This window comes from Lithobates pipiens, unplaced genomic scaffold (assembly GCF_037356315.1).
Source record: "Lithobates pipiens isolate NorthernLeopardFrog02 unplaced genomic scaffold, aLitPip1_a1.2 Scaffold_28, whole genome shotgun sequence".
NCBI classification, from domain to species: Eukaryota; Metazoa; Chordata; class Amphibia; order Anura; family Ranidae; genus Lithobates; species Lithobates pipiens.
In genome coordinates this window covers 50,293,826-50,312,200 of record NW_027507789.1, presented here as the reverse complement: position 1 = coordinate 50,312,200, position 18,375 = coordinate 50,293,826, and the positions used below count along the sequence as shown (strand labels likewise).

Genomic DNA, 18,375 nt, shown 5'->3' with positions numbered 1-18,375 from the left:
TTTAGTCCGTTCGAACGGAACCGGGGGGGGGGGGGGGGGGGGGGTTCGGCTCATCCCTAGTGGTAATATACCAATGTCAAATGCCCTCTTAAGAGCAATCCAGCACTGATCACTCTTAAGAGGGTACTATACATGTAGACAAGCCCCTAAAGCAGATTCACTGAATCTGAGCACCACAAGCCAAAACACTACTTAATTCACAGATTTGGGGGGGGGGGGAATGGTCCCCTCATTTGTTAGAGAAATGTTATGCATGGTTTCCCCACCTTCACTTTTTTCTTGCGGAGTTGCATCCAAAACTTGCCATCCATCATAACTGGTGCCAATATCTTTTCTGGCAAACCAACCTTCATCCCACACATGGAAGTTCCTATATAAAAATTAATATTTTTTTTAATATACATTTTAAATAAAAAAAAAAAAAAAAAAAATTAAAAAGCAAAAGCACAAAATCTGTTCAAAGGAGCATAATTTAAGTGTGTACATGTAATATTCTGGTCAGAACACCATTTCCCATCGAATGCGTTTGGGGTGGGGGACTCCTCTCGAGCTGTGTTAATACGAATCAAGAACTTGTGTGGGCTGAAAGCATAAGTTGGTCCCAATTTTCCAACAGAATCATATAAGGGACCAGTGTAGGTAATAGGTAGAGCATTTGCAGTTCATTAAAGCTATGATCATGAATAGAGCTCATCTGTCGCACGTCTGATTCAGTTTTAAAGTGTTGCCAACTGTACCATGTTGATGTGAATCTGGGTAACCTTTTGTGTGAGATACTGATAAGTGCTTACATTTTTTCAATATTGATGATTCTACAATACCACTCCGTCTGGGCAGTTGGAGAGCACCAGTGGTGCGGGAGTGTCTTGCTGTGTTTATCAAACATTGTTAGTGATTTAAAATATCTCCTCTTGGGAATGGTGGTATGATGAAGCAGGTACACAGCTGGGGAATACTCCACATTATCAGATGTGACAGAAAGGATAGAATCGTGTACCATCTGCCAAAATGTTTGTATAACACGACCACCAAATGTGGAGCATTGATCCATCACAATCGCCAACATTAGGAATTGTGAATTGAGAATTTATGAAGGCAAAGTTCTATACCATCTCAAAATAATCTTGAATCCACATTCTTGGGTGGCTATATTAAAAAAGGGAGCATTTGTGTGTAGGAGCAGATTAATTCCCATGCTGAACATGCATTACTGGAGAACACCGCACAATCATTGAATAGGGAGGAGTACAGGGTTGAAAACGAGAGGTCTTCGGGGTTTTGGAGGAAAGCTCTTCTAAAGCAGACATGTTTTTTGGTCAGTTTCGTTTCCTTCCTAGATAGAAAAGGTTTAATTTCTATGCATGTCCAATGCGGTATGTGGTTATGGGTCAGTTTACCGTTACGATCTTCTATTGTGAGGAGTGTGTCTTTGTTAAAGTGGGTAGCAAGTAAATCTATGAGGCCAAATTAGTGAGGAAATTGACGTTTGTGCCTGGGCGGAGGAGGAGTCTGGGTTTGAACATAAGGGGGCAAGCAGGCTCAGCAAGAGAGTGGAATTTGTTGCTTTGCTCAAAGTTTGAAAGGCTGTTAATAGGTTCCACACCAAGGGGTGACACAGAGGATACATGGTGTGGGTGCAGCCAGGGTACAGATCTCAAGCATTGGGGAGTGACTGAGTGTTCTAGAGTGACCCAGTCTTTTACAGTGTGATGGATGTTCCAGACAATCCGAGCCAGGTGTGCTGCCCAATAGTAGCGTCTTAGGTCAAGGAGTGCCATTCCCTTGTGTGAGCCAGTCAAATTTAATTAATAAATCGGTAAGTTGGTTTCTCCAGATAAAGGCACAGGCTTGTCGGAAGGAAGGAGAATGGAAAGGTTTGTAATAGGTAGAAGGAAGCCGGGCATAATGGTCATTTTGAGAAGGGAAGTTTTGCCAAACCAAGAGACCTTGAGAACATGACAACTTTTGAAAATCTTTAGAGCTGGGGCAAAGTTGTCTTCTTGGAAAAGGTTGGAAAGCTTTTAATTCCAAGATATGCAATTGAATCCTCCATAGTGCAGGAGAGAGTCTTGTTCAGGCGGCCATTAACGGGTGGAGCCAAACCATGCCCCCCTACATTTTCTGTGCTCTGCAGGTTTTCCTAAAGCTGGCCATACATGGTTTAATTTTTTCCATTCATCCAGTGGGTTGAAACTGGACAGATTTACACATTCAAAAGGTGGACAGGGCAAGTCCTCCTTGCTGTGCAATTCTAACAGTGGAGCGACTACCCCACTGTCAGAATATACATCAGTGCTGCAGTCATTGTCTGTAGCTGCTGATAGAGTGGAATTTTTCCAACAGGGCCCAAGCATCTGGTATTCTCTTGCAGGCCATACAAAAGATCTGAGGTTCAAGCAGCACAAGAAGCCAATCATGTGCTGCAGCGCAAAGGAATTCTGCTGGAAGAGAAGCGCTCATCTTTTCCACTGTCCAGTCACAGGGATGGGACCTGTAAAGCTGGCCATACACTGATAGAATTGAGCAGGGACCAGCTGAATGTTAATCATTGTGTGGCCCTCTACTTGACAGGAGAATTGTTGTGCGGTAATGTTATGAAAGTTTCAGGACTAGATGGAAAACTACCAAATCATTTAGCAAGTCAGATGGCTCAACTAATTCAGGGTATTTAGCCATTTGCCTGGAGTTAAGCTTTATTTATCCACAGTAATGGTTCCAAAAGCAATCTACGTTTTTACAACTCCACCACCTTAAGGTCATCCTGAACCAAGGTTTAAATTGGTTGCATGTAGTTCAGGAATTCCCTCATCTTCAGTCAACACATTACTGTACATAAATCAATTTAGAAAAGGAAATTTGTTTTTTTAGCACAATAACCTGATGCAATGTTAAATTATATTGTATTCCATCCCAACAGATTTGGTTATATACCCAGAGCACAAAAGACTTTCCTTTCACCATGGCTCCAGTTATTGTGTGATCTCCGACATGCTGGAAAACAAAGCACAGAAAACCAAAACCATGATAGACTGTTTAAAACCATTTCTAAGATAAAAGGGAGGGCAGTAGTGGTTGTCCTGAAAGGCTCTTAGAAATACAGTCACAGGCAAGTCTAACCAAGTCTCTCAAATCGCCTTTCAGGACAACCTTAGAGAGGATAACCAAGAAACTTACCCTAGGTTGGAGTACTGCCTGCAGTACCTTCCTGCTAAAGGAGCTATACACACACAGTAACACTGCGCAGTACCAAATATATAGGAAAAAGCTGCCAACACGCTAAAACAAGGCTTGATCTGCAACGGACAGCAAGTCCAACCTAGAACGTCAGCGAAACGGCGAGTAGTTAGACTCAGAGGCATCCTTACAAATTTGTTCAGGCATAGCATTGGCCCAGTTGGCCCAAGAAACTGCAGTTGATCTCGTAGAATGAGCAGCAATACTTGAGGGGGTATTTCTCCCTTCACTTTGTAGGCCTCCGCGATTGCCCATCTAAGCCATCTGCCCAGTGTGCTTTTGGAAGCTCTCTCATCTTTATGTGAGCCTGAGAAAAGCAGGAAGGGAGCTTTTACTACACTTTCTAACATTCACCAAGGAATTCAGAAGAGCAGACACCTCACATCCAATGTGTGGAAAGCCTCTCCTGTGTTCACAGGAGCCGAGGAGAAAGTGGGCAAGACCATTTCCTGGGAATGGTGAAAAGCTGAAGACACGTTGCGTAGGAAAGCTGGATCAGTTTGAAGGATCACCCGGTCTGACAGAACCTTTATAAAAGGGTTCTGTGACTACCAGTGCCTGAAGCTCGCCGACATGATGGCTACCAGAAAAAAAAAATAGTTTTAAAGGACTATGTTGAAGGATACTTCCTGTAAGGGTTAAAAACTGAGCTCCCGTGAGACCTTGTAAAAGACAAAACCCAACTGGGAAAAACTTTGTGGGACATCAGCCCATTTCGTGCAACACGAAAAAAATATAAAAAAAATAATAAGGTAGCCGTGTGCTTCTGGATGGTCACAGACCCCTGCACTAGCAGGTACTTTCAGGGAGGTTTCGCAGCCAGGTTTAGTAGTGTCCAACCAGAATGGAGCAACCAGGGTCAGATTGGTATTTTCCTCCTGAAATTCATTGGGACAGTGGTATCAGGGGAAAGGAGGGAAAAGCATAGCACAGCTGGTAATACCACATGTGTGCAAGAGCATATATGCCTACAACCTGGTCATCCTCAGTGGAGTGACAAGAACTTCTGTACTTTAGAGTTCTGTTGGCTGACAAATAGATCTATTTGAGGCTGTCCCCATGCTTGAGATCAAGAAAATGTCTTGGTTCAGACTCCACTCTGCTGCTACCACTTTCCTTCTGCTTTGTTGGTCTGCTAGCTGGGGATCTTTTAACTGAAACTGCTGACAGAGGCCAGGTTATGTTCTTCCCAGACAAGTAGCTGACTGCCTAGTTCCAGGAGTCCTCTGATCCTTGCTTCAGTATATAAGCTACTGCAGTTGTATTGTCCAAAAGAACCTGAACGCGTTGCCCCTGGTTGAATTCCTCCACTGCCAGATCGCCCATTTGAGGAGAGTGCGATTTGTTTCTCTAACTCCTCCTGGTGTGACCATCTTTGTAAGATCCATCTGAAGAGGTCTGGAATGAAATCTGGCCCACTGTACAGCTGGGATCGACACCGTGAGAAGTCTTAAGACGTCATGGCTGATCAAACTGAAATTGAGATCTGCCGCAGATTGGATCTTAATTTCTTGTGGTAGAAACTCGGAAAAATCTTGAATTGCTGGGATGTTCTTGCAGGAAGGACATTTCCTATGACTTGGTGGGTTTGAATATTTTCCTAAAGTTTTCCTGTAATGAGGAGAAAAAATAAAAATAAAATTGAAACTCAACTTAGAGCCCACTAACAACTTTCCAACCCTTGGTGCACAACCAGCCCACCATCAGACAGAAGGAAACAGTGCCCCAAGCAGTGCAGTCTCCCCAGCAACTACCAAGTCCAAACTGCAGGGTCCGAGCGGAGTAACCTCGGACTGTGCAGCCACAGGCACCCTGCAGGGAGGATCCCAAAAAAACAAGCACACAGCCCATATGGACAAGGTACCACTGTACCCCTAACCGGGCCTGACTGTTGCCCGGGGCACCCGCTTCTGCCGTAGCTGCCATTCTCTCCTTTATCTTAGAGAATGCAGCGGGGGTACTGAGAAAACATCTGGCTTTTAAATTACCCTGTGTCAAAGGCCGGAAGCGCCAGTCGACAGACCTGTCCTAATCTGTGTTCCAGGCATTTGGAACCACCGGACATGACATCACCCTCTGGCCAGGACCTGGAAAAGACATACAGGATGAGCCGCTGACCAGCAGTGGCATCCTCTCGGTCACCAGGGCCATGCCAGCGGACACTGCACAACAAACAGTCTCAGCTCCCTGGTTCCAGCATGCGCTTCCACATGGCAGAGGAAATAACTGAAGCCGTGGTGGAAAGGGGGGGGGGGGGGGGTTTGGATTTAAGAGCTGCATATATTTCCTGGGAAAATGCACTCTCCAAAGTGGTCCTGAAAAGACGATTTGAGAAAGATCCCATCTTACCATATACTGTCCGCTGTATCGGGCAATTCTGTGCCATTCTCATCAAAGTACCGATCAATAATGAGGTTTCCATCAGTGTCATGAGCAGAAGCAAAATTTGTGACTACACGTGCAGGGATTCCAAGACATCTGAGCACTAAGAAAAGAAGAGGAGAAAAAAATAAATAAATAAAAAATGAAGTTTATGGAAACCCAAACAGTTTGTTCAAATGCCATGATTGCCGATAGACATTTAGGGTTTCTCAATCACACCACAACTGATATATGCAGCTTTTTAATAGAGGGTTTGTATTAAAACTATGCATTAACCTGTGCAAAGAACACCTCCGTACACCCAGCATTGTCCATATCCCACAGGTCCACTTTCATTCCATCTACGTAGAATGTTAGTGCTTCCATTCCATTTGTGGGTGGTTCTCCTCCACTATAGTCTCCACTCCAATTGCCAATAATAATGCCGTCGTCCTCTGGACTGTTAACCTAAAAAGAAATTTGACATTAGATAAGAAAAATGCATTCCACATTAATTATGCTACCAAAATTAGGGTGTCGTAAATTGCCTCCAGCTTTGTTATTTTTTGCTAGAAGCGGTCGTTTGCTAAAGCCCAGAGCCCCTGAACACCAGTAAATATTTAGGCCATCAGATGAGCAGACTACCAATTTTGCACGGTGGAAAATAATAAAAAATTTATATATAAAGGCGGAGAGCAACTGAGCATGTTTAAAACAGGCTTGCCCTGCTGTAAACAGTATAGGCACAGTTGTAATGTTTACATCAGGAAGAAAGGCTGAGGGTAGAAGTTACATTGAAAACTGAGCATGTGGGCTACCTGACAATGCTCTGCAAGCATAACCAATATTAAAAAGGCCAAAAAGTAAAAAAAAAAAAAAAAAAAAAATTTCACTGTGGGCAAACTGAAAAAGTTAAAGTGTGGCCTCACAGCAAAGCATGGTACAAAAATTGACTGCCACAATTTTCTATATCGTGTCACACTTTGTGGCATAAACCTTTCATACTACATAGTTTATGCAATTACATTTGTGAACATAAAATTTGTCATACATGCTGGCACACCTATTTTTTGGGCAGATTCTCCCATTTTTCTTTGCCAGACCTCTCAAGCTCCATCAGGTTGGATGGGGAGCATCGGTGCACAACCATTTTCAGATCTCTTCAGAGATGTTCTATCAGGGTCAGGTCTGTGCCACTCAAGGGACATTCACAGAGTTGTTGCATAGCCACTCTAATCTTGGCTGTGTGCTTAGGGTCTTTGCCCAGTTGGAATCTTTGCAACTGTCTGAGGTCCAGAGTGAAGGATGTTGGACAAAATGGACAATGCTAGAGTGCAGAGGCAAGTCCATTGGCGACAGCACTGGAGCACTCTTAAGACCCCAACTTTCATTCTGCACGGTCTACTAGCAGCTTTACAGTTTCCTATGGCCATGTTAGGCCCTTCCAGTGTACTCACCATGGCGCTTAGTATTCTTGACACATAGGTCGGGTCTCCTCTGCGAGAGACGTCTTTAGTGTCACTTTTTCTGTACTCCTTACTACTGTCCAGCATTTTTAAGCAGATGTCCAAAATGCCTTTCTCAAACTGGAAAAAAAATAAAACAAAAACATACAGCAACAATCAGTTTACAAAACGGAAAAAATTCTATCAATTTGTGCCATTTCAAACGATCACTATATATTGGCTTACTTACAAACACCCCCCCCCCCCCCATCCACAACCTATTTGTAATGCCCTGGCTGAGGAAAGGAGGTTCTCACCCAAAATTTGCCAGTACATGGCCCTGTCCCTTTGATGCAGCGACGTTGTCCTGTCCCCTTAGTGGAAAAAAATTACCTCAAAAGCAGAAGGTTTCCACCTCCATGTTTGAAGGTGGAGACGGTTCTTGGGGGCCATAGGCAGCATTCCTTCTACAAAAACAGCGAGTTTAGTTAACGCCAAAGAGCTCAATTTGGGTCTCATCTGACCAAAATACTTTCATGTAGTTCTCCTCTGAATCATTCAGAATTTCATTAGCAAGCTTCAGACAGGTCTGTGCATGTGCTTTGAGGACCTTGCAGGATTTGAGTCCTTCACGGCGTAGTGTGTTACCAATTGTTTTCTGATGACCATGGTCCCAGCTGCCTTGAGATCATTGACAAGATTCTCCAGTGTAGTTCTGGGCCGATTTCTGTTGTCATTCTCATTGAAATTCCACAAGGGAGACCTTGCATAAATAATGAACTATTGTCACCCTCTTACCAAGCTGCTTGGCAATGGTCATGTAGCCCATTCCAGCCTTGTGTAGGTCTACAATCTTGTCCCTGACATCCTTGGACAGCTGTTTGGTCTTGGCCATGGTAGAGAGATTGGCATCTGATTGCTTCTGTGGACAGGTGTCTTATACAGGTAACAAGTTGAGATTTAACCACTTGCTTACTGGGCACATAAACCCCCTCCTGCCCATACCAATTTTCAGCTTTCAGTGCTCACACTTTGAATGACAATTTTTCAGTCATGCAACACTAACCAAATTATTTTTTGTCCTTTTCTTCATACAAATATAGAGCTCTTTTGGTGGCATTTGATAACCTCTCGGTTTATTTTCTGCACTATAAATGAAAATTTTGAAAAAAAAATAAATAAAAATTCTTCGTTTGATAAAATTTAGCAAAATTAGCAATTTTTCTTCAAATTTTGGCCACAATTTATACTGCTAAACATCTTTAGTAAAAATAACCCAAATTATTGCATATTATGTGATCTGTGTGAAATTTATAGAGTCTACAAGCTATGGTGCAAAAAAAAAAAAAAAAAAAAAAAAATCACATCTGATGTAATAAGGCCTATTTCTTTCGACCCCAACAAGCCAGGAAAGTACAAATGACCCCTTTTTGGAAAGTAGACATTCCAATGTATTTAGTAAGAGGCATGGCGAAATTATTTGAAGTTGCCATTTTTTTTCTCTCACACGGAATGTGCATACCACAAATAACACCCCAAAATAACATCCTCCTACTCCTGAGTACAACGATACCACATGTGCGAGAGACTTTTACACAGCCTGACTAAATGCAGAGGCCTAACATTGAAGTAGCACCTTCACGCATTCTAGGAGCACAAATTACACATTTAATGTCTCAATCACCCATTACAGTTTTGAAGGCCCTGGAGCACAAGGACAATGGAAACATCCAGAAAAGGACCCCATTTTGGAAAGCTAACACCCCAACGTATAATCTATGAGGCATAATGAGTCTTTTCAATGGTTCATTTTTTTACCCCAGAAGTTTTTGGAATATGTGGAAAAAAAAAATAAAAAAATTTTTAACACACAAAGTTGTCCATTTACAAGATATTTCCAACACATAGCAAAAAATAACACCCCAAAATACATTCTACTACTCCAGAGTATGACAATACCACATGTGAGACGTTTACACAGTGGCACAACATGCAAGGAACACCGTCAGGCGTTCCAGGGACACATTGCCTGCACATACCAAGAATTACACCCACACATACATTATGCTGAGCAAAGGGTAAAGAAAATATTACCTGTGGTTTTAGAAGTGCAGTTGTCCACAGGAGGATAGCACTGGTCCAGGCAGCAGGCAAGGACTTGGTCAGCAACAGCAAACAATTTTTCAGGCAGCAGGCAAGGCTACTATCCATATACACATTCCAGGGTCAGTGCAGAAATATTGTCAGCAGTGCCAAAAATATTGGTCCTGGTAGGCGGCAGGTCCATGTGGTGTGGTCAGTGCGGCATGACGGCAGTAAGTCCTACAGGCAGCAGACAGAAGTAGAGCCTCGTTCAGGACAGAATGGGGATGGGGTAGAGGCTTCTCCCACCCAAATCGCTTTGAAGCCTCCAGACTCTAATCTAGGAACAAGAAAACAAAGAATGGTTTTCTTCATCCAGAAAAACTATACTGGAGCCCCTCACACATGTGAGACCCCATGTTGAATCCCACTAGTCCAGTTGCAGAATACAAGATCAGTCCAAGAGGCAGGCAAATATCGTGGTCAAACAGTCCAAGGTCAGTTCCAGATCAGGCAGAGGCATGTATAGAATCGGCAGGCATAAGAGTGGTCGAACAACAAGCCAGGGTTCGTTACAGAGCAGGCAGTGCCATAAGGGGTGTGAAGGCAGGAACTGAGGATTATGTTCACCATACTTCACTAAAGATTTATTGAAGTATGGTAACGCCGAAAACAATCACCTATGCAGAGGCCTGGTTGGGAAGGACATTGTGCACAATAATAAGATGCGTCTGACTCCTGCTCTGGTACACACCTGACGACTTTGGCCTGTTTGGGAGGGATTTTATTGGGAAAGTGGCGCTCGGAGAGTCGACCAATAACATCTGATCGGATATTTTCTGGTGGGCCGTTCGGGAAAATAAGGGCAGTGAAAACTTTCTCCTGGTAGCCAAAGAAGCGTTTGGGGTTTTGGGTGGAGTTGCGGTAAATGACATAGGAATTGTATATGGCCAATTGGAAAAAATAAATTGCTACTTTTGTACCAATGGTATGTCCGTCTTGTGGCAAGGTATGGTTCCATCATTTGGTCATTGAAGTAGACTCTCTTCCCCCCCCCCCCCCCCCCCCCCCCCCCCATGAACAAATTATATTCCTAAATGCATTTTGGTTTTTTATGGGGCCATTCCTTCTGGGGATTTCCACGAACGTATCATTGTGGATAGAAGACAACATATATACATCCCTTCTGTCCCTCCCCTTCACTGCCAGAATCTCCTTGTTTCACAGACTTGCGGTTTCTCCTTTTCTCAGCTTCTTATTCACAAGACTTTGAGGAAGCACTTCCGATTCCTTTTTACAGTGCACATGCTGGCATCTTCTTCCGGTGAAGGTTGTGGAACAGGGCAGAGATGTACCCTGATTGATGGCCCAGATGTGACCTGATGAAGCAGCACAGATGGGCACTAGAACTAGTACTGGGCACTGTTAATGCAACTCACAGAATCTCTCTCACAGTCTGAGGAGACAGATTCGGCAATGAGAGATGATCTCATGTTTACATTTGAGATCATCTCTCATTGGAGGCGACACCTGGGAGCCAGAAATCATGCTCATTGATAGGGGATCAAATCCTTATTTCACTCAAAATGCAAAACAGTTTTGAAATGTATTTTCTGGATATTTGTCATTTTCATAATAAACCGACCATTAAAATTATAGACTGATCATTTGTCAGTGGGAAAATGTACAAAATCAGCAGGGGATCAAGTACTTTCCCTGACTGTATAGATTACAGCACAATATGTTAAGCATCTTTTAATGTTGACTATTATGGATTATAGATACTGAATTTTGGGTTTTCACCATCTCAAAGTTAAAATATTGTGAAATGTTTCACCATTGTAGAACCAGGGATCTCCCAACTTATGTCCCATGAGGCATTGTAAAACTGACACATTCACAGACATTACTAGGCATGATAGGAATTGTAGTTCCTGAACTGGAGGGCCATAGTTTGGAGACCCCCCCATTGAAGAGCTCATGGTGCCACTATAATTAGTCAAGATACCTGTAAAGCATTCCAAGCCTTTAAATGGTCTGGTTCAGTAGGTTACAAAAGCATTGGGAAGGCTGCTGACTTGACAGTTGTCCAGAAGACAAACCTTCAAAGGGCTAGTCAAAAAAAAAAAAAAAATTGCTCAAACAGGAATAACTGCAGCCTTGAGAGGAAGGCCATTCAAGAATTGGGGGGGGGGGGGGGGGGGTTACGATGCACAAGGAGCAGACAGACTGATGTTAGTGCTTCAAGAGCCAAACAAACAAACACAAACTGCATTCCTTGTGTCAAGCCACTCCTGAACCAGAGACAACATCAGAGATGTCTTGCCTGGGCCAAAGAGAGAAAGGACTGGAGCTCAGGGGGTCCAGAGTCCTCTTTTTGAAAGTAAATTTTGCATTTCATCTGGAAATCAAGGTCCCAGAGTCAGAAGAATGGAGAGGCACAGAATCAAAGTTGCATGAGGTCCAGTTTGAAGTTTCTACAGTCAGTGATGAATTGGGGAGCCATGTCACCTGCTGGTGTTGGTCCACTGTTTTATTAAGTCCAAACTCTGTTCAGCACCCTACCAGGAAATTCTAGAGCACTTCATGTTTTGTCTGCTGACCAGATTTATGGAGATGGGGGGGGAATTTTGGTTTTCCAGCAGCACTTGCCCACACTGCCAAAAGTTCCAATACCTGGTTTAATGATCATGGTATCACAGTGCTTGAGTGGTCAGCAAATTTGCCTGACCTAAACTCCAGAGAGAATCTGCAAGGCATTGTTCAAGAAGGAGAGACACCAGACCCAACCATACAGACAAGCTGAAGGCTGCCAAAGCAACCTGGGCTTTAATACCACCTCAGCGGTGCCATAAGCCAATTGCCTCCATGCCACACGGCATTAATCCAGCAATTCATGCAAAAAAAGGAGCCTTGACCAAGTATTGTGTGCATACCTATACACGGAAACACTTTTCATTAAAGGCCAGTTCACACCATAGAAATGCAGTCCAGATGCTTTTCTATGCGTTCCAGTGCACTTTTCTTCACCTTAAATTAAGTGGTCCCCCTTCTGTAAAACAAAGCTTTAAGAACCACTAAACCATTTTTTTTTAGTTACCTGGCCAAAATCCCAGTGTCGCTGTGGAGGGTTTGTGCCTGCACTGCCAATGAAAATGGTACCATGCTCATTGAGAACATACTCCTTCCTTGCAGCATCATCTTTCATGTACACTGGGTCACCTAGGGGAGGCAAAGAAATGTAGGGAATTACTAAAAAGGAATTCAGCAATAACCAGGGCCCCCACCATTAGAGAGGAAAAAATAAATAAAGTCATGCCTGTCTCCATCCCCTATACACCTAGCACTGCCCCCTTTTGAGAACAGGGAACCAAGTATAATTTGGGAGGGGAGGAATACAAAAGGAAATCTGTATGGAATTGAAATGCAGTAAGATGAATAAACTGTTAGAATTACCCAGTGCTTACCAAAGCAAGCACAGGAGGCACTTCCAGATATTCTACTATCCAGCAAGAGAAAGCCCCACTATCCAGGCAGCATTATTAGACATCCCCATATCTCGGCAGCAGCATTATTAGACAGCCCCTATATGCAACCAGCAGCAATATTGACAGTTATTAGTTTAACCATGTAAGGACTGGAAGAATTTGCACCCTTAATGATGACCAGACTATTTTTTGCGATATGGTACTGTCAATTAACTGACAATTGCGGTCCTGCGACGTTGTACCCAAACAAAAAAAAATAAAATAAATTGATGTCTCACCCCCCCCCCCCCCCCTACAAATAGAGCTCTTTGGTGGCATGTGATCACCCCTTACGGTTTCTTTTGCGCTATAAATCACACAGCAATAAGCATTCGATTGGTTTGCACAAAAATCATAGCGTCTACAAAATAGGGGATTTATGGCAGGTTTTTTTAAACTAGTAATTGTGGCAGACACTTTTGGGACCAGTGACATTTATATAGCAATCAGTGCTATAAAATGCACCGTTACTTTATAACTGACACGGGGGTCCATTGCCCCTAGTGTTAACCCCTTCCCTGCTAATCAAGGAGTTAGTCCACTCTCCCTGGAACAGGCTTAAGTACTGTTCCCGTTACTGATCGCTAGGAACATGCAAGCTCTCTGAACCCCCCTGACAGAACACGGATCCGTTTACATTGACAGATCCCTGTTCTGGCTCTGTGCAGCGTTTGCGGGTGGCCGGCATACATTCTCTATTGTTTTTTTATTCAAATTAGAATTTTATATGAAGTGCGAATTTTGGAACATACATACTCCGAAATTCTAATTTAGTATAGAACGATTTTGATTAGAATAGAAAAGATTCAAGTAGACTAGAAAAACCAATATAACATAAAATTAAATGTAATAGATTTTATTCTAATCTATTCTATTTAAAATCACTATACAAAAATCTAATTTTAGAGGATGGCAATTTATATATCTATAGATACATATTATATTAGTGATAGGGGTTACTATTCACACAGGGGCAACACGACTTCCAGCGCGACTTAGTGAGGCAACTTAGACACGACTTGAGTATGGATCACAGCGCGACTTGGGACGACTTACAACACGACTTGAAGTCACCTCCAGGACAGGGAGCTGTACAAGTGGCCAATTAGAGCTTATCTGCTCTTGTGACATTCTTGTTCCCGTTTTCTTCCTTGTTCCCTGTTCTGTGTTCAAAATGCTCTTTGCTTTACTTAATGTCAGCTGTTCTAACAGCTGGGTGGCAGTATTGATGGAAGAGGAGGGCGAAGGATGAGGATGAGAAGAAGATGGCGCTACTGGATCCATCCAATCATTGTCAATAGACTTAACAGAGGGCAGTTCTGGGCTATGTATGAGAACTTGCGTGGCTTTGAGGACAAGTTTTAAACTATACACGGATGTCCGATTGCAAGGCAAGTACATATGCTGTATGCCTTCGTCCACTTGCCACGTGACCAATTTGGGAATTGTCCACTTGCCACAAGTTGTGGCGTTCCTAGCACCAAGTGATCCCATATGGGCAATGTCACATACTTTTCTGCAGCAGAGAATGACATTTTGTGACCCGACTTTGGGGTCACTTATAGCTAGAAACCCCAAATTGTTGTAGTGCTAGTTCTACTGTGTTTGCATACCAACATTTGGTGTTTTCTAGCTACAAGTGGCCACGAGATAAGTGGCCCCTAAGTCAGGTCACAAAATGTCACTCTGCTGCAGAAAAGTACTTGCCATATTGGCCTATATCTTGGGGTCACTTGGTGCTAGGAACCCCACAACTTGTGGCAAGTGAATCTCCATGCCAAAAGACATGCAGGTAGGTTAATTGGCTTCTGTCCAAAATTGGCCCTAGTATACGAATGGGGACCTTGGATTGTGGGCTCCTTGAGGGTAGGGACCGATGTGAGTGTGCAATGTACAGGGATAGGGACAATTGTAGACACTCAGGTTGAACTGGATGGACTGGTGTCTTTATTCAACCTTACTATGATCTAGAGATCCAGAGAACCATCTTCTGAAATTCAAATTTAGTATAAAAATTTGGATCAAATGCAAATAGAAAAGAATAGACTAAAATATATATTTGTTTCCATTGTTTTATGTTATTTTCAAATCTATTCTCGAATTCGAAAATGACCAGTTACATTTACCGGTAACGGCTTTTCTAGGAAATCTTCCAGGATGGCACACCAGAGTAGGCCTGCCGTCCTGGAAGATGACTGGAGAAATTATAATTTCAGAAGGTCTGAATGAATGATTTGTATAGCGCTCAAAGCGAACTGAATCGCATCAAAGCACTGTGTGGAGCCTTGTTGTCCAGCTTCTAGAAGAGGAAGGTCTTGAGTTTTTCCTGAAGACCTGGTGGTTTTCTTCCAAGCGGATGTTGGTTGGTAGAGTGTTCCATAGCCGTGGTCCTTGTACAGCGAATCTCTGTTCCCCCTTAGATTTGTACCGAGATTTGGGAATGAGGAGGAGGTTTTGGTTAGAGGATCGAAGACTGCGTTTGGGCGTGTAGCGTTTCATTTTCTCTAATAGGTATTGAGGAGCGTCTCCATGCATGCATTTGTGGGTGAGGCAGAGGATCTTGAATGCGATTCGATTCTTTTACGGTTAGCCAGTGTAGGCTCCTCAGGGAAGGGGAGATTGATTCCCAGGGTTTTTTCCCCCCGTTATCAGCCTTGCCGCCGTGTTTTGGACAAGTTGTAAGCGCGCAAGTTGATATTGGGGTAATCCTAAGTAAAGGGAGTTTGCGTAATCAAGCCGTGAATTAATGACTGTTCCAACTACCACTGGCTTTGTCCTTCTGTGGGATGAATGGGATTAGTCTGCGTAGCAGATGGTGAGCGCCACTGACTACTGCTCCTATTTGGGCATTCAGATGTTTGCGAGTTAAAGATGACCCAGAGACTTTGCCTTGGTCTTTGGGATGACGATCTGTCAAAATGGTGGGTGGTGTCCAGGGGATCTTGGTTCGGGACTTATGGTTTGCATAGTCTATTGTATTATAGAACATTCTATTCTTTACTGTTCTTTTATTTAATTTTCAGTCTATTGTGTTAATTTTATATTCCATTTTACTGTATTCTTTAGAAATAGTTTTCTGATTTTTATTCAAATTAGTTTGATTCGAATTGTTTTCAAATTCAGTTAGACTAGAATTTTCCGAATAAGTTTCAAATTTAGTCCATGGTTTTGCGATTCGAAACGGGATTTCGGATTTGGTTGAATTTGTTAGCATTGTAATTTGGTTATTCGGATGCATCCGAATGTCTGAATAATGAAAAATTCGTCCGAATTTCGATTCGGAATGAAACGAAATGCACGTGTCTAATCATAGCTAGAGCAATGCGAGGAGGGGGACAGAGCTCCTGCACCCTTTATGGAGGCACTGCCACTGTTGCAGGCGCTTCGGCAGCGCTGCCCATTTCAATGGGCAGGGGGCAGCGTTAGGGAGTGCTGTATACAGCGCTCCGCCACCCGAAAGATGCCGCTTGCAGGACTTTTCCCTTTCCCGCAAACACGCCGCCCCAGTGTGAAAGCACTCAGGAGGCGCGTTTCAGGCACCATTTTTAGTGCTAAAATGCCTGAAAAGCACCTGTGTGAAGGGAATCCAAGTGCTCTTAAATGAGCCAAGTGCAGACTAGAGGATAAGCTTTGTTAATATTTAATGTCTAAAGTTTACAAACCCCTTAAAAATTTTAACCATTAGGTTTCCTGCTGTACTAATACAACGAGTACAATTGTGAACTATTGGTGGTTTGCAATTTCTTGATGTTCTGCTGCTTCTTCCGTCATACAACCTGCCATTGCTCTCTTACCCTATCAAATGGTTAGCATAGAAAGGAACAGCTGCATAAATAAACCATGGAGTCACATTTTAGCATAGAGAGATGAACTAGATGTACGCATTTTGCACATACCTGCACACCAGGGGTTGAAAAGCAGTATGTACTCCCCACAGCTGTGGAATACATCACTCTGGCCACTCTTGATCTGAAAACCCACATTGTAACGGCCAATAGCTGCGTCAGCGGTGACTTGATAGTGATTACCATGGAGTGGTCACTGTTGGTTTTGGAGGTAGCATGCCAAAATTCTTCATTGCTGGAGTCGAGTATTATTCTAGAGCTTGATATGCCTGTTAACAGTTACAAAATAACAGTAGTTCTGTTAGGCAGATGGGAGGTCAATATACACATTTAATACACTGCATTAAACTATACCTTTTTGTTTGGAGCAAAAACCACCACCACGCATTTATAGAGCTTGAGTTAAGAGTTGCCAACAGACTTAAGAGGCAAATGCCCTCAAAACACATCATGACAACCTGCCAAGCACTGTGGGGCTCATGCTACCAACCAATCTTGGATCCTCTCGCCATAGAGCCAATCAATGGGCATGGGACAATGTGTGTGGCCCCTTTCCCAGGTCTGTCAGTAATAGTGAGTGAAGACTTTCCACGCATACTAACTGTACTGTATCTCTGGCCAGGACAACAGTTGTCTTAAAAAGGCTGTTAAGGTGCACACCCCCCCCCCCCATTAAGATTGAGTGTAATCCTCGTTTTTGCAGAATACTTAAAACCCTTTTTATTGTGCTAGTGGCAAGCTTCCTTCCAAGATGATCTGCATCCACTTGGGCAGATCAACAGGGACAGCTGCAAAACAATTAACATATGTTAAAGGGTTTTTAAAGTTTTTTCATGGAGACCAATTTTAGGATTTCCATGTGGATGGGGTGATCAAAAAAAAATAAAAATAAAAAGTGGCGACACCATGAGAATACTGAATCTTGGTCAGAACGACCAGCATTTGTGCAAAGGATATTGACAGCTACTGCAGGGTCCGGTCATCAGATTTCAATATTCTTGATGTGAAATCTACAAGTCCACCTCACCATGACCTGTTGGCCTATACGTTACCCATTTTATAGATGAAACACAAGCAGGAATTTCTTGGATATTTTAGAACTGCTTTTTTATGGGTTTCATGAGCTTGGTCCCATTCCATACCCAGGTAGATTTTAAAAAGGTCACCATTAGGAGCAGGTTACACCTATATTTCAGGGCAACATCTTCCTATGCACCTGCCTCCCCATGCTCCTGATACTCTCCCCGCACAGCTGTGTGGGGCTCTACCATGGCAGACACTTGTAGTTTACTTTGGAATGGGCTGAGAGTGCCTTGCTTAGCACACCAATAGTTTAGTTAAGGGGGTGTATTCCTTGGGAACCCTCAAGATCACACTAAATGGCATCCCCATTGGAAGATTCCCCTTTATTACTTTTCTGGGGACAAGCCAAATTTTGGGATTGTCACTTACAATAGTAAACAGGACAAATTGAGAATCTCCAATGAAGGCAGACCAAAACAAAACAAACCCCCCCCCCCCCCCCCCCCCACAGTCAGAATGGCTCCCATGTTCTTCCGCTTTTCGGCCACTGGAGGGGGGCGCACAGCAGGGGACCTGATGCGCGTGGCTGGCACTTTCACCGCTGGTTACACGTGCACGAGGACCAGCCCTGTGCTGTCAGGGAAGAGGAAAAAATTACCTGTTAAACTTACTGGTAATGGCTTTTCTGGGAAATCTTCCAGGACTGGTCTCACCTGACAGGAAACAAACAGTTTACAAGTCCCCGCCCCTCCCCCTGACCCTCAGCTATGACAAAGTATAGACCCACACCAGTGTCAGAGGGAAACATTCTGTGAAGAATGAAATCACCACCAACATTTAAGGGTAGGGAAATAGGCC

The 18,375-nt window shown here is 43.3% G+C and overlaps 1 pseudogene across 1 annotated transcript in view; it reads right to left on the bottom strand.

The window, feature by feature from the left end:
- Nucleotides 1–18,375, bottom strand: part of LOC143935373 (protein-glutamine gamma-glutamyltransferase E-like) — a 75,544-nt pseudogene that overhangs the window by 33,191 nt on the left and 23,978 nt on the right. Inside the window, exons 3-8 of the transcript XR_013263498.1 lie at nucleotides 16,546–16,763; nucleotides 12,223–12,344; nucleotides 7,053–7,181; nucleotides 5,893–6,063; nucleotides 5,584–5,719; nucleotides 267–370 (exon numbers count right to left, since the gene is read on the bottom strand). The product of XR_013263498.1 is annotated as a protein-glutamine gamma-glutamyltransferase E-like (transcript). The remainder of the gene's footprint in view (nucleotides 1–266; nucleotides 371–5,583; nucleotides 5,720–5,892; nucleotides 6,064–7,052; nucleotides 7,182–12,222; nucleotides 12,345–16,545; nucleotides 16,764–18,375) is intronic.